This window comes from Helianthus annuus, chromosome 14 (assembly GCF_002127325.2).
Source record: "Helianthus annuus cultivar XRQ/B chromosome 14, HanXRQr2.0-SUNRISE, whole genome shotgun sequence".
In the NCBI taxonomy this organism is placed as follows: domain Eukaryota; kingdom Viridiplantae; phylum Streptophyta; class Magnoliopsida; order Asterales; family Asteraceae; genus Helianthus; species Helianthus annuus.
The window spans coordinates 159,000,314-159,013,354 of NC_035446.2; positions in this window are offsets into that span (position 1 = coordinate 159,000,314).

A 13,041-nucleotide genomic window follows, 5' to 3' on the forward strand; every position below is an offset into this window, starting at 1 on the left:
AAATGTTAAATAAAAAGCAAAATGACCAAAATGCCCCTGCACTAAAGGACAAAATAGGAGGTTGCAACAGTCAAAAAATAGGGTTTTTAAATTTTGGACTAAAATGGCAACAAAATGCAAACCACAGGGACCCAGATTTAAAAAGTTTGAGATTTAGAGTAAAATGGCAAAACTGGCAAAACCACAGGGACCAAAATGGCAGTTTACTCTTTTCTTTTTTATATTGTTTAAAATGGGTTTTAAACCATTGCAAGGATTTTAAAGAAAGGGGTTTTAAAGCCCCCCTTATGAGGTGACGCCTAGGTGAAGCTAAAATGACGTGATAAAGCCTTTAGTACCACAACCACCGGCCTTAGGCTATAGGGTATGGTCATGACCCTCATGACAATCATGACCCTCCACATAGGCACCACATCATCCATCTTTAATACATTATTCAAAACCACTACCCTAAGGGTGTGGTCATGACCCAAACCACTATCCCATTTATTTTTTTAATTTGTTTATGTCTTAAAATTATCAAATGGGAGGGTCGTGGTAATCGTGGTTTAATCCATGGGAACCACCATCAATCAAGGAGGGGGATGGTATACCATTTAATTAATGATCCTATGTGGAAATAATGTTCCAATCCATGACCCTCACACCCCATAGCCTTACAATGATATCTAATTTGTTTGTATGTACCGTTTTACAAATTACAAGGTTGACAACATTTGAATGGTGACTACTTTCAACATGTTTTATCTGTTTGTCCAGTTACATTTTAGAAAAGTTATACATTCTTAACCCAACTTTACATGTTATGAAATTGAGTCTTGCATTCGTGAACAATTATATTGGCCTATAATATTTAGGATTTTATCTCTATATATTGTAACCTTATTGTTCAGTAGTCTTAGGCCATCAATCATCATTTTATTAATAATTTAAAGGGAAAATCACGAGATTAGCCAAAGAATGGTCAACTTTTCAAAAATAGCCATTGGAAGCGTCTCAACGAGCCGTTTCAAGCAGCTGAAACGACTTAAAAAATCCTTTCAAGTCAACCAACCGATGATTGCCACGTGTCGGGTTGAGATATTTTTATTGTTTTCTTAGCCAAGCCTTTTCAGTGTAGCGGCTTGAGAACTTTCAACACGGATTGGCTTGGCTTGAGAACTTTCAACACGGATTGGCTTGGCTTGAGAACTTTCAACACGGCTTGAGATCTTTCAGTGTAGCGGCTTGGCATGTCACACCCCAACCAATGGCGGAAACATCGGGATGAGACGAACAAATTGCTCAAAAGCATAATAACACTAATTGTGACAATATAGATTAAATCAAATTTCATAAATTCTAAAATTTCATACAAGATTCAAACATAAATACAATCAATTCAAGTTTCAACATTGTTTATTTAACTAGGTGTGTTTCTAAATCCACCCTAGCTTGATTCTTGATTCCCTGCGACTATCAACCTGCAACATGTATTAAAATAATGTCAACAAAAAATGTTGGCGAGCATACAAGTTTGAATACATACCATAATAGTTTAAACGTTTAAAGACTCATATCCAACACGAAAACATATAACAAGTTTCACCATGCTAGCTAACGCAATCCAAGTGATAGCCCAAGTTTCCAATGCGTTAAGTGCCTTTCCCAAAGTTTAACGGGAGGTTATATGTCTCATCCTAACAATACCCCAAAGACTAACGGGGAGGTGCATTACCCCTATAGCGCTACCATTGTTAAGGCGGAACTACACACAGGGATTAAACGTTCACATAGCATAAAAGTCTCAAGTATCACAAGTTTCATGTTTCATGCTTAAATGGATAGAGTATGTTTCAAATAAGTTTCAAGTGTCAAGTGTTTTTGATATAGAATACATGTTGCATCCCAAAAGTGTTTAAAACAAAAAAGGGATCGAGTATACTCACGTTGGTTGCATATGAAGATTTCTTGAATAACGCACGAGGAAAAATAGAGAAATCCACACGAGAAGAACTACCCTAACAATAATAAAATGCGAAATACTAAATATAACGTACACAACAAAACTAATTAAAGTTATTATTTATTTAAGTTTATTTATTCGCATGATGCGTCTTGTGTCACCAGGGTATCCTAGACCCCGATGGATCCAGGTGAGATCAAAGATACTACACCTCTTGTAAAGTTAGGAGTTAACCCGACTATCTACCATTGCGAATAGGAATAAATGCTAAACGTTAAAGTATTTAACATGCTTGGTTTGTTTAATAAATCATAAATTTGTGAGATTTTGTATAATTAAATTCTTTTATTTTATTCTTACACATATATAATTTATTGTTAAGTTTAGTTTAAAAAAAAAAGATTTGTTTTGTAAATATTCTGATTAAAAATATATTTATCAATAATAAACCCTAACAAAATAAATATATGCATTTGCTTGATAACTTCAACGTATAGAAAAAAAAATATTAATTATCTATCAAAGAAAATCCTTTCAATAAGACTATGAAACACAATTTGCTAAAACTCAATTCTAATGTTGGATCTTGTAAGTCCATGTTATATATAAAAAAAACATGCAACTTGTCTTCCTTCAACCAAATAACTCAGCCGACATAACCGTCACCCACCATGATGATGTTTATTTGAAATGGGTTCCATGTTATAGTTATTCAAACAGTTCATCTGGTTTTATTAAAAAAAAACGACAAACTAATTACTCGATTTACTAGGATCTAGTTGTTTTGTTTGGATTTGTTTTAACATCGAAACATAAGACTTCAACAGGGAATTAAATGAGAAAATCGAACAAGGAAAAAGGTATACCGAAACGAGTCGAGACCTAGAACAGAACCGGCGTGAACCCGAGTTGAGCCAAGCCCCGAACCATGACCGGAAGCCAAATCTGACCGTTCGTTTTGAAGTCATAAACTGAACCACGTGTGTACCGAACCAAACCTCAAGCCAACCATAACCCGAACCCGAGTCTGGAACTGAACCGAGCCACGTCTGACCGGGTTCCGACTGAACCGCGCCCTGAACGTCATTGCCGCCGCCGTAGAAGGAAACGCAGCAGACAACAGCGCCATTGTCGTCGTCGCTTTCTTTCTCTCTGCTTCGCGACGCCGTGCGTCGCCACCCTAGGGTGGTGGCCGACCGGAGCTCCTCCGACGACTGGACATGTGGAGGTGAAGAAGGGATTCCTTGTTTCTTTTTTTTTTTTTTTTGAGTGTTTTCAGCAGGAATCGAGAGGGAGAGGGGGAAAAATGGGAGGTGTGGCTGCCAAAAATGAAAGAGGATTAGGGCTTCAATTCTTTTAAGTAGTTAGGTTAAGTGTGAGTTAAATGGGCTTGGGATTTAATGCTAAGTTGTTGCTTGTTAAAATAAAAAAATAAAAAAAAAAAGGAGTTAAGGGGTGCTTTAGTCCGATCACATATCTGCCATCTTTAGTCTTTTTATAAATATTTATTTTTTTGTTTTAATCAACATGATATTAATATGCAATGTTGTCCTAATTTAACCCACTTTACCAATTATCATATTATGTTGAAATGAGCATAAAAGAAAACAAAGCAAACAACCACAAGGGACTTGCAGCTGCAAGCCCTTATTGTTTTTATTTATTTATTTATTTATTTTTGACATAAAAGATAAGTATTAGTAAAGTATGTCATGCACTTATTATGATATTATAAGCAAATGAGAGGTTGGATAAGAAAACAACTTAAACAGCCATTAATATTACTATAAAACTGTAGTGTAATGATTTTTGTATAAATATTCATCACAGATAATTGCATTGATAATTTTAAACACTTATCTTATCATTTGAAATATTATAAAAAAAATAAAAATAAAAAAAACTTAAACGACCTAAATTTAAAAGACACATACGTCCAACCAAATCTTGATAAAATTGGGTCATTATCAAATTAATCTTTTTATACAATAAAGAATTAGATAATATGACTTTTATCAAATTGAGTGACACAAACATAGTAACCCACTGTATAGGGTTGAATTAAACAGATTAAATTGGTATAAATCGTGATATGGGTCGGTTTTAAATAATATCTAGGGTCACGTATTAATTGTAAGTTACGCATGCGTTTACAAGGTACGAGTATGTATCAAATGTATACCAGGATTAAATATTTAAGCAAGTAATAAACAAAGCGTAATTCGTATGAAATAAAAAAAATTGTTACGAACAAAGCCTCGGATTACAATGATACGAAATGAAAGAAAAAAAAACGATTACAAGAGCTTACAAGTTTCTGAAAATAGAAATACATTATAGACTTTCTAAATGAGGAAAGTTACGAAAAGCGAGGCGTTACATGGCATGACTTAAGATCTTTCAAAAATCTCAATTAATGGAAAGTTCTCAAGCCGTGTTGAAAGTTCTCAAGCCAAGCCAAGCCGTGTTGAAAGTTCTCAATCCAAGCCAAGCCAAGCCCTGTTGAAAGTTCTCAAGCCGCTACACTGAAAAGGCTTAAGCCATGTTGAAAAGGCTTGGCTAAGAAAACAATAAAAATATCTCAACCGGACACGTGGCAATCATTGGTTGGTTGACTTGAAAGGAATTTTTAAGCCGTTTCAGCTTCTTGAAACGGCTCGTTGAGACGTTTCCAATGGCTATTTTTGAAAAGTTGACCATTTTTTGGCTATTCTCGTGATTTTCCCAAATTCAGGTGTGTAACACCCCGTGTTTTCCAAAAGTCAAAGTCAAAGTCAAGTGTTGACTGTTATTGGAATTAAAGATTAATAAAGATTAATTTCATTTTAGTTCATTTTGATTTTCATATTATTTGGAGTAAGTGTTGTATAATCAAACTAATCGACCGATAATCGAACTGTGAATCAACGACCGACTGTGAATGATAGGAAGTAACAACGCAATAAAGCTAGTCAATCAATAATCAAGCTAATCAAATCAAACATCAAACTCAAGTGTGGGGATTTTAGTACTTTTATACGTGTGTGTGTGCCTTATGTGTTACTTGTGCATGTTTACTTTTATGTTAAAGTGTGTGGTGAATCAATCAAAATCAATCAAGACTCAAAGGTGAATCAAACTCAATGGAAATCGAACCCGAAATGGTTGTAAGGATGCTTGTATGTTAGATATAGTAGTTGGAACTAAAAGTAATTTGATTAGGAATTCTATCATTCTCAAATCATCGTTCATCGAAGTCGAAATACCACAAATCGTCGCGAAACACTCAAACCAGGCAAGCCGATCGAACAGGGCAACCTGATCGAACAGGCTAGCCGATCGAACAGGGTAACCTGATCGAACAGGCTAGCCGATCGAACAGGGCAACCTGATCGAACAGGCTAGCCGATCGAACAGGTTGTTCGATCAGGGATGCTGTTCGATCAGGGATGCTGTTCGATCAGCTGACTCTTTCCTCTTTTGGAAGCCTATAAATAGGGCTGTCTTTGTCAAGCTTTCCACTTTTGGAAAAGCTCTGACCGACCAGCCTCTTCTTCTCACTAAATCTCAGATTTCTCTCAAACCGGTAAGTATTTCACTCTAATCCTTGTACGTTTTTGTTCATTAATCGATTCTCCATCTTTCTATCTTTCAAAATCTGAATTTCATCCATGAAATCACCAAGATCTAGGTGTTCTTGAGTGATGTCATCATGGTGTTCTTGGTGTTCATCAAGAACTTCATGTTCTTGACTTCATTCAACCATGAATAAGCTAGATCTAACCGATTTCCACATCAATAACTTAAAATCTTCCAAGGATCTTAACATTTCACGGTGGAAAAGGATTGGAAGATGGGTTTTCATCTATCTTTCAACTCTTTTACACTCAAAAAGGGTGAAAACGGGACTTGAACCGATTTACAATCAATCTAAACAAACACATGGTTCAAGATTCGGGTTCTACCGAGAAATATACCGATTCCGGGTTAAACGTTAAACTTGGGTTCCAAACCGTCTCTGACCGGGTTTGGGTGATTCCTGCTCGAGTCGGTAGACTAAGTAGGGATTTCAGTTTTGTGGTTCAACTCGTAGTCAAAATATCTCTAAAAACATCAACAACTAACGGGAATAACCAAGTGTTAGGTGAACGGCTAACCATGTCAGAAGCTGGCCGAACGGCTAGGCTGTTCGATCGAACAGCCCAACCGAACGACTATGCCAGCCGATCGGCTAGGCTAACCGATCGACTAGCACTTAGTTCCACAAACTCACAAAGTGTAGTATTGACGAGGTACTGTTCGATCGACTACGCTACTCGATTGTAATCATCACTGCTCGAATCATGAGATACTATACTTTCAAAACACTTAGACTTTTCGAAACATTGGAATGTCACCCGATCGAACATGCCAGCCGATCGAGTGACATATTTGAAAACATTGCAATGCTAACCGATCGGTTGGACTAACCGATCGAACAGCTGTTCGATCGGCCAACTTGAAAGGTAGTACAAACCATCATACACAAACACATCCTTCACATCAAAGGAAGAAACAATCCACTTGAAGGAACCAGCCGATCGAGCCAGCCAGCCGATCGAATGGATGTTCGAACGGACTTTCCAACCAATCGAACAGCCCACTCGATCGAACTGCTGTCCGATCGAATGGCCTACTCGATCCAAGTACATTGTTTACTTTTTCCGCGTTACTCATCGTTGTGTTATCGAACTATTCAGGCTAACCTATTCTCAGTGCTCCCTTCAATCCACATCAATCACTGTGAGTATACTCGATCCCTTTTTGCTTTCAGCACTTTTGGGTGTTACATACGTAATCTATCAAAATCACAAACAACACAAACTATTTGAACGCTAACCTACTTGCATGTATTACTTGTCTAAATGATTGCTGTTTATTATGTTTACACGTGGAGTGCTATCTACCTGCTTTAGCAACATAGTACTATAGTTTGGACTCAGCACCCGTTCCCACGGGGGTTGCTAAGGACAATTACTTGCATGGATTACGGTGGTAATCATGTATTGCGAACTGTCTCGGACAGTCAACTCGAAGTCATTGGTATCGATGGTCCCATGTTGATAATTTACATGCATCGTTTGCCCTTGTGTACGTGCTTGGTTATGCGTAAACTATTCGAACTCTATATGCTATATCAAACTTGTGTACTCACCTTTACATTATATGTATTGACTTTTATTTTAACGTATGTGACAGGTGTTTAAGCTACTAGCGTGCTAGGGAAGCGAGGCAATAATAAGCTTCTAGGAGCCTGTGACCTTAGGACAGTGTCCACGTACCTGTTCCAGGGCCATAATTATCTGTAGATCTTGTACTGGCACCTGTAGTCAGTAAGATTTACGGATAACCGTCTAGAGGTCTTAAAACAATATTTATTTCGGTCTGTAATAATTAAGAATATGAGTTGTCGGAACAGTTCCCATATTGTTTGGTTGATTTCTATGATAACTTGTTATTATTTGGGACACGGTATGGGACGTGTTATATAACTGAATTGTATGATAGTTGTTGTGGAAACTTCTGAACAATCTGTTTCGCTCAGTGCCGCGCCCCGATGATTCCGCCATCGGTTGGGGTGTGACAGATTGGTATCAGAGCCATAACTATAGGGAATTAGGTTAGACACGATCTAGTCCGGATCGCTGTCTTAGAGACCTAGACTACAGTTAGGAACCAAGAGACCAAGTTTATGTGCTTATTTTATGTTGTTTCCTTCTATTCTATCATTACATCCGAACTCCGAGCCAAATTTTGTAATTCGGACGGGATTAGGAGTGAAAACCGCAAATTCCTGCCTAAATTACAAATTTTTGTCAATTATTTTGTGCGATTTCTATCAACAAAACGGGGGGGAAAGTTATACCAAATTCGGGGCTGAAACCCATAATTTGATGAAAATTTCCTCTAAATTTTCTTAAAACAAGGAAGAGATTGCTAAGCTAGGGGTGAAACCCTAACCTTGGCAGTTATTCCGACTTTATTTTCTCTCGCCAAGGCAATTGACGGACTCCAACGACCTGAACTCACGAGTATGACCTAGAATGCGCATGCATAATGCCCAAGAATCGAGGCAGAAACATGTCCCCTAGAGTCGAAAGTGACGACAAGTCAACTGTGAATAGTTAAATTGCCATGGTTAGTCAAAGTCTAGTAGCCGCAGACAATCCATTTTCCAATTTTGAGTGTTGTTTCGTTGATTTTATATGATTTACCTGTTTACGTGTTTTAAAATTCGTTGGTTACTCCATTTGTTATCAATCTGCGTGACCTTGTTGCTATCCTATCTCGATTCGAATCCCTGTTGATGTGATCTAAACAAAACCAGTGTGCTATGCTAAGCTATACGACTAAGTTAGACGATACAATGTGATGCTACCCGATATGCAAAACGAACGACGCTCGACTTATGGTTATAGGTTTCTGTTTTCTGACATCCTCTGTAATAAAAGTGCGTATGTGTTTAGGAAATTAAGTGCTCTATTTGCTTACTTGCTTATGTGCTCTAATTGCTTCTGTGCTTATGTGCCTCTATGATTATGTGCTTATGTGTTTATATGTGTCGAGAGATGCGACGTGATTCTAAGCTTTAGTAAACTAAGACGTGCGAGACTCAAATTCGTTGTGTTGAGCCTGTGACGATGTCTATTGCAGACCATGTCGTCATCTGGACAACCTAGATCACACTCGCGTCTTACCCATCAGGAGAAAAGAGATCGGCGTTTGGCTGCTATCATCTCTAAGACCGTGGCGAAAGCCGTCAGTGATGTGTTCGAGAACGCAAGCAAGTCATCTGAGGAATCCCGAACCCTCACGCCCAAAGACTCCAACAAAGCTACTTTTAGCTTCAAACAATTCAAGGCATGTGGGCCAAAAGAGTTTACCGGTGAAGATGGCCCTACGGCTCTGTTTCATTGGTTTGACTCGGTAGAAGTCACCCTTCGTCAAAGCGGATGCCCAGATCATCTCCGTACTCTCAATGCTACCGGTGTCTTCCAGTCGCGAGCTTTGGACTGGTGGACCGCAGAAAGGAACAAGCGCGGGAACGACGCTGCATACGAGCTGACGTGGAAGGAATTGAAAGCGATCATGATGGACGAGTTCTGTCCTCCCCACGAACGCCAAAAGTTGGAGGATGAGTTCTGGACCATCAAGCAGAAGGAGGGCGACAACGCTGGTCTCACTGCCCGTTTCAAGCAACTGAGCATTATCTGTCCAGATCAGGTCAAGACTCCCGAAATGACCATCAAGAAATACATCCGTGCTCTTCCGGATTGTATCGCAGATTATGTGTTCGCCGCCAAACCCGCATCAATCGAGGAAACCTACCTACTCGCTGCTGAGATTAATGATAAGCGAGTTAAGTCTGGTGTCTGGGATAAGCCATCCAAGTCGTTGCATCAAGTTACTGCCGCATCAACCGACAACCCTACTGCTCAAGCCTCCAAGTCCTCGAGAAGAAGAAAGAAGAACAAGAATTGCGCCGCCGCAACCAATGCTACTCCCCTACAGTCTGTACCGCCACAACAGCAACAACCACAGCGTTCAGCGCCAGTGATCAATGCGCCGCCAGCGAAGCGTGCGTACACCGGCCCCCACCCACTCTGTGCCACATGTTCCTATCATCACCCGGTGGGTGTGGCCTGCCGATTCTGTGCCCACTGCAACGTCTACGGGCATTTCACTGCGAGTTGTCGCTATGGTCCCCGTCAAGCTCAAGCTCAAGTCGCTGTCAACCAGGCTCTACTCCCTGCTCCTCAAGCTTCTCAAGCTGCACAGGCCCCGGCAAACAATGTTCGGACCTGCTTTGCATGTGGTGACCCTAACCATTTCGCAAACCGGTGCCCGAACAGGGTGGTGAAACAAGAAGCTCAACAACCCCAGCAACAACAACAACAGCCTCAACAACAAGCCGCTCACGCCAGAACTTTCAACATCAATGCACGCCAGGCTCAAGCTGATAACAACGTGGTCAATGGTACGTTCCTTGTGAATGGTATATATGCATCATGTTTGTTTGATACTGGAGCCGATAACTGCTTTGTGTCATTTGAATTTGAGAAGCTTCTTAGACGTAAGCGCTCTTATCTTTCGACACCCTTCGAAGTAGAAGTCGCTACCGGAAGAACCATTGCTGTCAATTCTGTGCTCCGTGATTGTACTCTCGAGCTCAACAATCATATATTCCCGATTAATCTCATTCCAATGCAACTCGGAAGTTTCGATGTCATAGTAGGCATGGACGTTCTTCGTGAAAACCGTGCTGAAGTTGTGTGTGCCGATAAGATGATTCGTTTTGTGCTAGCTAGTGGTGATATTCTATGTGTTTATGGTGAAACTACTGCGGAAGATCTTAAGCTCATGTCCTGTCTTCAAGCTCGCAAATATCTCCGCAAGGAATATCGAGCCTTTTTGGCCAACATTGTTGTAGCTGAGACGGACAAGAAAAAGAAAGTTGAAGTCAAGGATGTTCCTGTTGTCCGAGAATTTCCTCAGGTGTTCCCTGATGATCTTCCTGGATTACCTCCAAGCCGTGATATCGACTTTCGAATCGACCTTATTCCAGGAGCCAACCCAGTAGCCAAAGCTCCGTATCGACTCGCTCCATCTGAGATGCGAGAACTCTCAAACCAACTCCAAGAGTTACTTGAAAAAGGCTTCATTCGCCCGAGCACTTCTCCATGGGGCGCGCCAGTCCTTTTCGTCAAAAAGAAGGACGGGTCGTTCCGAATGTGCATCGATTACCGGGAATTGAACAAGCTGACCATCAAGAACCGATACCCCTTACCAAGAATCGATGACCTGTTTGACCAACTACAAGGTGCTCAGTGTTTCTCCAAGATTGATCTACGTTCAGGCTACCATCAGTTGCGGATTCAAGAGGAAGATATACCCAAAACCGCTTTTCGAACCCGATACGGCCACTACGAATTTGTTGTCATGCCTTTTGGTTTGACCAACGCACCCGCGGTCTTTATGGATCTGATGAATCGCGTGTGTAAACCGTTCTTAGATCGTTTCGTCATTGTATTTATCGACGATGTCCTGATCTATTCCAGATCGAGGGCCGAACATGCGCAGCATTTGCGATTGGTTCTCGAGTTGCTTCAGGGAAACCAACTCTACGCCAAGTTCTCCAAGTGTGAATTCTGGTTGGAGGAGGTTCAATTTCTGGGTCACATTGTGAATAGTCGGGGTATACACGTTGATCCTGCAAAGATTGAGGCAGTCAAGGGATGGGTTACGCCAAAGAATCCGTCAGAAGTTCGCTCTTTTCTCGGATTAGCTGGTTACTACCGGCGATTCATCGAGGGATTCTCAAAGATTGCTGTACCGCTTACCTCCCTTACTCATAAAGACAAGCCTTTTGTGTGGGGAACCGCGCAGGAGACTGCCTTCCAAACCCTCAAACACATGCTGTGCCATGCACCAGTTCTTACACTGCCGGACGGAAGCGATGACTTCGTTGTCTATTGTGATGCTTCAAACCTTGGACTTGGCTGTGTTCTAATGCAGCGAGACAAGGTTATAGCTTACGCATCTCGACAGCTCAAAATCCACGAGAAGAACTATACAACCCATGACCTCGAGCTAGGCGCAGTTGTCTTTGCCTTAAAGATTTGGCGACACTACCTGTATGGTACAAAGTGTACGATCTTCACCGATCACAAGAGCTTACAACATATCTTTAACCAGAGAGAACTCAATATGCGTCAACGCCGATGGGTAGAACTTCTCAACGATTACGACTGTGAGATCCGTTATCACCCAGGCAAGGCGAATGTAGTTGCAGACGCCCTCAGCAGAAAGAATTACGTGATAGGTGTTCGAAACATCCAGGCTCAGTATAACCTCGAAGCTCTCATCCGTGAAGCACAACACGCTTGCTTTAACGAGCGTACGTTGAAGAAAGAACGAATCTATCACGATGGAACTCAGCTCGTGAGCAAAGCCAACGGGATATTCTATTATCTGGACCGAATCTGGGTTCCGAGGAGGACAGATTTGCGAAAGATTATCATGAACGAAGCCCACAAATCCCGATATTCCATTCATCCCGGTGCGGACAAAATGTACCAGGACCTTCGCTACAAGTACTGGTGGCCTGGGATGAAAAGGGATGTTGCTCTATATGTTGGTAGCTGTTTAACTTGTGCAAGAGTCAAGGCTGAACACCAAAGACCGTCAGGCTTACTCGAACAACCGCCGATACCCGTATGGAAGTGGGAAAGCATAGCTATGGATTTCATAACTAAGCTTCCGACCACGCCATCAGGTCACGACAGTATTTGGGTTATAGTCGACCGTCTAACCAAGTCAGCCCACTTTTTGCCAATACGAGAAGACTATAAGGTGGCCAAGCTAGCCCAAATCTACACCGACGAGATCATTAAGAATCATGGTACGCCTCGAGACATCATTTCGGATCGCGATGCTCGGTTTACATCGAGATTGTGGGAAACTTTTCAAGCAGCTCTAGGTACGACGCTGAATTTGAGTACCGCATTCCACCCGCAAACCGACGGGCAGACTGAAAGAACGATTCGTACTATTGAAGACATGCTCCGTGCGTGTGTTATCGATTTTGGTGGTAGTTGGAGCAAACACCTACCATTGGTCGAATTTTCGTACAACAATAGCTATCACTCCAGCATCGAAATGGCACCTTTCGAAGCCTTGTATGGTAGGAGATGTCGCTCGCCTATTGTATGGCACGAGGTCGGTCATTCACAATTGACTGGGCCCGAGATTCTGCAAGAAACGACTGACAAGATCCACCAGATAAGGGAAAATTTGGTAAAGGCCCGGGACAGACAAAAGATGTACGCCGATAAACGACGCAGGCCCCGCGAATTTGCAGTTGGCGACTACGTGCTCCTAAAGGTATCACCTTGGAAGGGAGTAGTCCGATTCGGCAAAAGAGGGAAACTTGCGCCTCGATTTGTTGGACCTTTTAAGATTCTGGAAAGGATCGGTAAAGTTGCCTACAAACTCGAATTACCGGAGGAACTCAGCAATGTCCACCCGACTTTCCATATTTCAAACCTTCGAAAATGCGTAGCCGACCACGACGCAAT